The 8,095-nt window shown below is 37.0% G+C and overlaps 2 non-coding genes across 2 annotated transcripts; both read right to left on the bottom strand.

Moving 5' to 3' along the window:
* Positions 1–5,711: 5,711 nt before the first annotated feature.
* TRNAI-UAU (transfer RNA isoleucine (anticodon UAU)) lies at positions 5,712–5,807 on the bottom strand. Its single transcript has 2 exons — positions 5,770–5,807; positions 5,712–5,747 (listed from the first exon to the last, which is right to left on the bottom strand). It is a non-coding gene; the product is annotated as a tRNA-Ile (tRNA).
* A 1,369-nt stretch (positions 5,808–7,176) lies between these two features.
* Positions 7,177–7,274, bottom strand: TRNAI-UAU (transfer RNA isoleucine (anticodon UAU)). The gene is made up of 2 exons: positions 7,237–7,274; positions 7,177–7,212 (listed from the first exon to the last, which is right to left on the bottom strand). It is a non-coding gene; the product is annotated as a tRNA-Ile (tRNA).
* Positions 7,275–8,095: the final 821 nt, after the last annotated feature.

Genomic DNA, 8,095 nt, shown 5'->3' with positions numbered 1-8,095 from the left:
GTTTTGATTCTGTAACCCTATCAGAGCTGTCGCCTCCATGAACATTGTAAGCTAGCCCGAGTAGGTAACGTGAAGAAAAAAAAATCTCACGGAGCAGGATATTCTATTTTAAAAACCGACCAGAAGATATGATTCACTACAGCCCTGTTGTATAACTACTATTGTCTTTTCATAATTTATTATTCAATATGTCTAGTCAGGGATTATATGATGCTACCCCTTCTATCAGATTGTATTACTATGGTTGATTATTATTATAACACATAAAACTACAAAGTATTACCGTAGTCCGACTATATATCGCCCTCCGGTCCGCGTGATATTATGGTGCAGGGGTCAGAACCTGAGATGTTTGTAGCTACACGTATCTATTCAATATCTATATATCAACACACGGCGAAGTATTCACTGGGCTACTATATCTTTAACTATATGGGTGTCCTATCTTCTATATTCATTTACTACAATATTCATATACTTATTAATATTCATATAATATTCATATAATCATTCTTTTCATTTACTACGACGCTATATTTTACAAACACCCTGTTTCCTCTATCTACGCCCAGCCTATTTACACATTTCATCATAACACTTTAAAATCTATAGTCACTACAAACATTTCCCATTCCGATCACCGCACGACAACCTCACTCGAACTCAAGACTCTTTCATCCCACACACAGTACTATGTAATACTCGGTAGCTTTATTAAGAAGAAAGAAAAAAAAATCCTACGTACGTTCACTGAAAATAGAATTATCCGCGATAATATTTAATGTTTATAAAATTCTGCAGTAACAATGGACTTCTGCAGCCACGAAGAAAAATGAACATCTAATATAATTCCAAAGCGAAGCACTAGCATCATATCGCCCGACTTCTGTTAAGAAATTACGGATAGTTTATTTATTTAAATATTTCGATTTCTAGACTAGGCAGAGTGTTGAAATTTTCAGAATATATTAATTTTGGGTCACTTGACCTAACTGTACATTCATATGGGCTGTGAATTATACCTTCTAGGTTTTATTTCGGAAAGAAAGGTCAATTTCATGGAAACTAAATCACTAAGCACCTCGACGGAAGAATGACGGTTAGTACTGACTTTTGACACTAGGGCTAGCGACGATATAATCAACCCTTGAACAACTGAATGTGACCTTGTACACGGAATTATTGTACTATATTAAGTTCACTATTAAATATTGTGTATGAGTTCACTTAATGACGGAGTAATAAAAATTTATCGCATAGTAAATACTACACTGTCCATATTTAATTATCTCACACACTCTTTCATCACTTAACTACCACTACCACTGATACTACATTACAAATATACACATACTACTCAAACTACAAGACACATCATGCCAATACACACCAATTATCACTATCATTAATACATGTTATACTAATAAATATACACAGAAAACATTCATATTTTACCATTTTAAATCGGCTCGAAAGGAGAAGGAAAGAAAGGGACAGGGCCAACTGGCCCTTGTTTTCACTGAATCACATTCTTTACCCAACCTGTTTAACCAATGCCCTGAGGGGACATATCGAAGTATTAGCTAACAATAGGACCCCTGCCCTGAAGGGGCAGGAACCCGGAAACAAACTGAATGTTCAACTCATCCCGCTGGAAGCCGTACTCCCAATTTGGGAGTCAGATAGGAGCCCTTACTGATAATTCACACGTGCATTGTGATTACTATTCTAACTACAAAGAAATTAAATACCGCCATGTTATTACTAAATAAGTACAAAAGAAATCACATTTACTACATACACGAACACAAACGGCAGTGGGGCAGGCCTAACGTAACTCTAAAAGGAGTAATTTTCAGGATGAGAATATTTTAAGGGAGAAACACTACTCTTCCGAAACCGTTTATAGATTTTTTCTTTCTAAGAACAACTAGCAAACTGATGCACTTCACAGAACCTGTCCACCACTAATTATATCAGCAAAACATGGCGTTACCGAGTTGACTTCCTATTTCTGCTCTACAGTTCAGGTTTTTTACTATAAAAATTGGCAAATTATGGCTCCATAGCTTCCTGGACGGTATTTATTCAATTATTATATTAGTTTTACCTTCTTAATGCAGCTTTTCTACTTCCCCTTTAAGTTCCCAAGCTAGACGATCAGGATCCAGTGTCTTCAGTGGAATTCTCGGCATGGAATGGAATAATTGCGCCCTAATATCATAGCGTGGGTTTATCAGCCAATCAAAACTAAGCACTTTGGCGGTGGGGCTTTGAAACGAATAAAATTTGGTAAAATCTGGATCAAACTAGATTTTAGAAGGACCTAGGTATCTAAAAGAGAGGTGAAGGGTGGTCCTGAAAATTCTGTCGAATTTTAGATTGGTTATTTGATCTGGAAAGTTCCGTCCAATAGTGGATCTATATTTTCGGATAGCACTGACACCGTAAGAATTGTAATAATCCATTTACATATACATATGCAAGACTTATAACTAATTTAAAATATAAATAAAGGTATTGATTCCCAAAACTCTAATTCCCAATAAATTTTTTACAGTTTTCCATGTTAATTTGAAATAGAATAACAAACAAAACTACGAATAATATGAACAGTCAGAAATTTTTTGTTAAACATCAAGTACAGTCGGTGCAAAAAATTTCGGGCACCCTCCTATTAAGAACATAATATCATTAGACTGTAATGGCATATTACACTCTACTTTCTTCATTCTAGCTACATGACCCGCCCACCTAAGTCTCCTAGACTTGATGACCCTAACAATGTTGGGTAAACCGTATAAATTATGTAGTTCCTCGTTATGAAGTTTCCGCCATTCCACATTCCCGTTCCTCTTGGGTCCGAATATTCGTCTCAGGATCTTGTTCTCAAATACTTTCAGTCTATGTTCTTCCCTCAGAGTAAGTGACCATGTTTCGCAGCCATACAAAACAACAGGCATGATTATCGTTTTGTATATTTTAAGCTTCAAATTCCTCGACAGAATGCGCGACGACAAGAGATTTTGAACCGAATAGTAACACGAATTCCCTGCTTTTAGTCGACATTTAATTTCTTCGTGAATATGCTTTTCCTCTGTTAATATTGATCCTAGATATTTGAAACTATCAACTTCATCAAAAGTATTATTTAATATTTTAACGCATCTATAATTTGCTGTATTACGGTCCCGACGCACTTCCATGTGTTTAGTTTTCTCTGCATTTACTTCTAAACCCATGTCCGTGCAAGCGTTTAATAAGATCTCTGCATTTCTTTCTATTGTTCTCCTATCATCTCCTATTAAATTTACATCATCAGCATATGCCATAACCTGGTGAATACCGTTCAACTGTAGGCCCTGGTTGCTATCTTTGATTTTCCTTATAGCGTATTCCAGAACAAAGTTAAATAATAATGGCGACAACGCATCTTCTTGTTTCAGGCCATTTTCGACGTGAAAGCTCGTAGACAAAAATTTTCCTACCCGGACTTTACTTTGGGATTCATTTAAACATATCTTAATTAATCTAATTAGCTTTCTCCGTATTCCAAGTTCTGTAAGAACGTTGTATAATTTTTCTCTCCTAACCGAGTCGTACGCCTTTCTAAAATCAATAAATAGTTGATGTACCGGGGTATTGTATTCCCACTTTTTTTTTCGAGTATTTGGCGAATGGTAAATATTTAATCGATAGTTGATCGATTTCGTCTAAATCCGCACTGATAATCTCCAATAATTTCATTTGCGTATGGGGTCAGTCTTGCTAATAGAATATTTGAAAGGATTTTATAGGATGTTGACAGAAGAGATGTGCCTCGATAATTATTACAGTCAGTTTTGTCGCCTTTCTCGTGAATTGGAACAATGATTGATTCTTTCCACTCTTGTGGCAATTCTTCCTCGTTCCAGATAAGGAGAATGAGTGTGTGTATCTTGTTCCACAATTTTTCGCCTCCAGCTAAGATTAACTCAGCCGGAATTTCATCTACACCCGGAGATTTGTGTTTCTTTAATTTCTTTATAGCGGTTTATACTTCTATTCTGTTGGGTTCTGGAATATACGGTTCTGCGGTGTGTATCTCCTTTTCTCCACGCACACTAGTTTTTGGTTGCGTGTTAAGCAAATCGTCAAAGAAATCTTTCCATCTAATTAAGATGCTATCTGTGTCAGTGAGAACTGTACCGTCAGATTTCTTTAATATATAAGCACGAGTTTGATAACCTTTCTTAAATTTGTTGATTCCCTTATACATGTCCCGGACGTTTTTATTTTTACTATTATCTTCAAGTTCCTTAATTTTAGCTTTCAGAAAATCGCGTTTCTTTGTTCTAAAAGTTTTGGAAGTTTCCCGCCTGATATCTGCGAAATTTTGTGTAATTATTTCATTCGGATTTTGTAGCAAGCGTAATTTTGCCTGTTTTCTCTTCTCTGCTAGTTTTATGCATTCTTGGTTGAACTATGGTTTGTTCCTACGTATTTCCGCGTGTTCCAATTTTTCTTTTGCTGAGATTTTAATGCTATCTCTAATTTCAATCCAGGTATCCTCAACACTAGTGCACTCCGAATCTTCTAAAGCCGAGAATCTGTTCGAAACTTTAATCTGGTATTTCTCTCTTACCTGGCTCTCTTCTAATTTCTTTAAATTGAATCTCTTCGTTTTCGGACAATGAATATTAACTTTATTCAACGATAACCTCTCTCGTATTATCGCTACTACCAGGTAGTGGTCGGGGGCCGCGGTGGCTCAGTGGTAGAGCGTTCACCTCTGGTGTTTGGGGTTCCGGGTTCGATCCCAGCCCCCGCCAAGTGAACTTTGTGGTGGACAAACACCGTGTGCGTGGGTTTTCTCGGGGTTCTCCCGTTTCCTCCCACTTTCTTCATTCCACCATTTCATTCATTACTCATCATCACCGTCTCCTTTAGCCTAACCGGCATAACCGTGGGACGTAAAACTTAAAGATTTCATTTCATTTCAGGTAGTGGTCGGTGTCACAATCAACCCCTCTAAACGACCGGACATCAATTATGCTAGATTGCCTTCTTCTATCTACTAAAACGTGATCAATTTGATTATGTGTTTTCCCGTCTGGTGATATCTAAGTGTATTTATGAACGTCGCGGTGTGGGAATTTTGTACTCTTCACGATTAGGTTTTTGGATGTTGCCAAGTTCACGAGTCTAACACCGTTGTCATTACTTTCCTTGTGCAGACTTTCGTTCCCTATAATCGGTTTGAAAATATCCTCTCGTTCTACCTTCGCATTGAAATCCCCTAATAGAATTTTCATATGGTATCGCGGGAGTTGGTCAAATATCCGTTCCACTTCTTCGTAAAAACTGTCTTTTATATCGTCATCCTTATCTTCAGTTGGGGCATGTTCATTTTAGACAATAATATCACACCACCGTCCCTTAAGAGCAATAAAAGAAAGTCTGCCAGTAACAAATTCGACCCGTTTAATTGCTGGTAATATGCGTTTATGAATGAAAAACTCTGTTCCTAACTGGTGATTTTTATTTCCTTCCCCGTAAAAGAACGTAAAATTTCCGGAATTCACAGATCCATTTCCATCCCATCTAACTTCCTGAAGTCCTTAATGTTAAATAAGTAATTATAATCCAATTAAATCAATTTAAATTTCGAATTCTATTTTCATCAAAGAATGTATTCACTCCTATGGTCTTTTGAAAGAAAACTAAAAAAATGCTCCAGGTGAGGCTCGAACTCACAACCCCGGCATAGCTCAAGCACAAGTGCTGTTTTATAAGTACCGTGCGCTAACCAATTGCGCCACTGGAGCACGTGAGTGCTTGACTTCAATAACCGGAGAGTATACAAACAGAATTGATTTGCTACTTCATTCCATTTGTAAATGAGTTATTTTCTGAATACTTGAACATTCGTACTCCCAAAAATGAACCATTGGCCAACACTTATTTGGTCACTTGGGTAACAGACGTGTGCAAATGAATGACTGAAGGTGTATAGACATTCTTAAACATCAAATGTTGTCAAAATCAAATGTATTTCTGGATAAAGGCATAATTTATCTAATCCCTAAATCTAGTGATAAGAGGAATATGCAGAATTTTAGGCATTCTACTATTTTATCAGCATTTACCAAGATGTTCGGAGGCGATAATGCATCATATAAAATCCGTTCTATCAGTATGACATCATGACTTGTTAAAGAATATATTAACACCCACTACTTAGCCATCATGAAATATTTTATTGCAAATGAGTGGGATAGAAGAAGTCAACTGGATACGATTTATAGTAACTTCTCAAAAACCTTTGATTTGATAGATCATGATGTATTGATACAAAATCTAAAAACTTTCAACTTCCCTATGGAAGCAAAAGAACTTTTTGCGTCTTATTTGCACAGTAGTAAGAAGGTCGTTGAGTACAAAGATTTGTTTTTAGAACATCATCTCTTATCTGAAATTTCTCAAGACTCAAATCTTGGTCCCTCCTTATTTGTATTAATTATAAATTTTACAGTCTTTCATTCACGCTCTAACATTTTTATCTGCAAACGTGCAAATTCTTTCTCAAATTAATTCAAATTAGGATTGTGTAAAACTTCAAATCGACTTGTCCAGTATTAAGAACTGGTGTGAAAATAACAAGATTAAGTTGAATATGAAGCAATGCAAAACTCTTTCCTTTCCTAAAGAAATATGTATTAAACACAGGGCCGTGCCGTGGGGGGCGAGCGGGGCGACAGCCCCAGGCGCCGAAGTAAGGGGGCGAAAAATTCGGGAGAAAAAAGGAAAAAAGATAGGAAAAATTGCTTGGAATATATGTATGGGGGCGCCGCCGTATACTCTCGCCCCGGGCGCTGAGTTTCTACGGCACGGCCCTGATTAAACATGACTACTCTATTGAAGGAACTATTTTTGAGTCACCTAAATTAATTTAAGATTTAGCAGTCCTATTTTATCCTAAATTAAATTTACTCCATTTCTCCTTTAGAGTTTTTATTGAAATATTCCATTTTAAGGCATCAGAAACGTTTCCCAATAAGACAATACTACATATATAACTTTATTTTCATCTTCTTTGTATAAATCATGGAAAGTTAAAATCTGTCTAATCCTCTAATCCCTAATTCGACTGTCTTCGGGAAAAGTACTCCCCTTCTCTGCTTTAAAAAAAAATACTGCTCCAGGTGAGGCTCGAACTCACAACCCCGGCATTGCTCATAGGCACAGGTTCTGTCTTATAAGTACCGTGCGCTAACCAATTGCGCCACTGGAGCGTATGACACCACTTCCTGGTGTAGCATAAGATCTTGCAATAAAATACTCGATACATTTATGAATGGAAAGTTCAAACTTCCAGTTCTAGATAAGTCTTTCCCAATTTATTAATGTTTTTAAATGGAATACTATTGCAGGGAATCACTATTTCACACACAGATTGAGTAAGAGAACATGAGGGTATGTTCTCGGTTGCCTTCTTACTCAGAGGAAGTAGTTAGTTTTAGTTGTATTAACTCCACACAAAGGCAAACTAAACAGATATTTACCATTATTGGTGCAATACATCTCAGACATACATTAAAAAAAATTAAAATCGTTTCCTTTCACTTTGTTTATCGAATCATCATATAAGGGGGTGGCCCAGTGGCAAACCCTCTCCGTTGGTTCTATTGGCGCTCTCCCCGCTGGTCTAGTGGCTAGCACGTACGCCTTTAGTGTATAGCTTCCCGGGTGGGATTCCCGGTTAGAGAGCCGTTGGAATTTTAACTGTCCTCGATGTTTGTGTTCATGTCCCCGTCATTACTGGAAGAATGAATAAAATGTAGTAAAAAAATAGTGATAATTAGGTAAAAACAAGTTACTGAGGAACTTTTGGTAAATTAGGTCACTTTTTTTGTAAAAAAAAAAAAAAAAGGATTAGGGCGCTTACCTCTGACACGTGGAGTCCCAAGTTCGATTTCCAGCCAAATAAGTTTGTGGTAGACACACCGTTGCCGTAGGTTTTCTTGGGGTACTTCTGTTTCCTCGCACACTCTCATTTCACCAATTATGCCATTATCATTCACTTGCCTTAATCACCCGTCTCCCTTAGTCTCAC

The sequence above is a fragment of the Thermobia domestica genome, chromosome 7 (genome assembly GCF_964235325.1).
Source record: "Thermobia domestica chromosome 7, izTheDome1.hap1.1, whole genome shotgun sequence".
Taxonomy (NCBI): Eukaryota; Metazoa; Arthropoda; class Insecta; order Zygentoma; family Lepismatidae; genus Thermobia; species Thermobia domestica.
This window is presented reverse-complemented; position numbering and strand designations above follow the sequence as displayed.